The 1,101-nt window shown below is 44.9% G+C and overlaps 1 non-coding gene across 1 annotated transcript; it reads right to left on the reverse strand.

Annotated features, from left to right (window-relative positions):
- Positions 1 to 587: 587 nt before the first annotated feature.
- LOC122695874 lies at positions 588 to 736 on the reverse strand. Its single transcript, XR_006341612.1, has one exon. It is a non-coding gene; the product is annotated as a small nucleolar RNA SNORA57 (small nucleolar RNA).
- Between the last annotated feature and the right edge of the window lie 365 nt (positions 737 to 1,101).

Here is a 1,101-nt window from a genome sequence, read left to right on the forward strand (position 1 = left end):
GATTGGATTGTGTACAACTTTCCTGCTAGTTCACACTTACCCATACTCGGAAAGCCTGGCTGGTTGGTCCAACAGCCATCGGCTCATGGTGGTACCATTGCTTACGCAGCTGTGACAGGAGCCACAGTGCTCAGGAAGGCATAACAAAGAAGCTTCCAAAAAGGGTTGGTCTTTAGGATTAAAAGAAGTGAAACATCTTTTAAAAGCCACAAATTAATAAGATGCTTGTTACAAAACTTCAAGCAATACAGAAAAAATAAAAAATATTTCCCTTTGTCCTTCCAAGGTCACTTGGAAACAGAAACAAATGGACCTCTTTCTGGTGAGCTACATACTTAATTGTAGGCTCTAGGAGGGCATGGATGGGACCTCCCTCAGTCACTGCTGTATCCCTGGTGGGAGTTTATTTGTTGACTGAATAAACGAAAAGTAAAAACTATTCATAATGGCTTATGCATAGATTTTGTTTTTAAGGTCAAAAAGGGGATCATGCTGTGTGTTTTTCTTACATCTTGCTTTCTTTTTTTTTTTAAATTAAAGATCCATAATGGACATTCTTCCATAACTCATTCTTTTTTTTTTTTTTTCTGTGTCCCGGCGCTTGAGGATAGAACCGGAGGATTGCTGGCCGCCGGTACCGAAGACATGACTCCGAGGGGGCCAGAGCCTGTTCCCTCTACCTCCGTACATTACGCGGATCGGGACTGCACGCCCGACCCCCGCCAAGAAAAGGAGGGTCCACAGGTGCCGTCCCCCCTCCACAAGAACACCAGCCCGATCCCCACGCCCACCAGGCCACACTCACTCAGTCACCGCCCTCGAAAAGCATAACTCATTCTTAATTCATTCATTTCCCTAGGTGTGTTGGAGCCCTGATCCCTGATATCTGTGGTTGTGACCTTATTTGGAAATAGGATCTTTGCAATTAACAAGTTCAAATGAAGTCATACTTCATTAGGGTGGGTCCTCATCCAATAGGACTGGTGTTCTTACAAGAAGATAAGAGCAGATACACAGGGAACATGCCATGTGATGAAAGAGGCAGAGACTGTTGTGAAGCAGCCACAAGCCAAGGAACACCAAGGATTGATGGCCACCACA

Source organism: Cervus elaphus, chromosome 5 (genome assembly GCF_910594005.1).
Source record: "Cervus elaphus chromosome 5, mCerEla1.1, whole genome shotgun sequence".
Classification (NCBI taxonomy): Eukaryota; Metazoa; Chordata; class Mammalia; order Artiodactyla; family Cervidae; genus Cervus; species Cervus elaphus.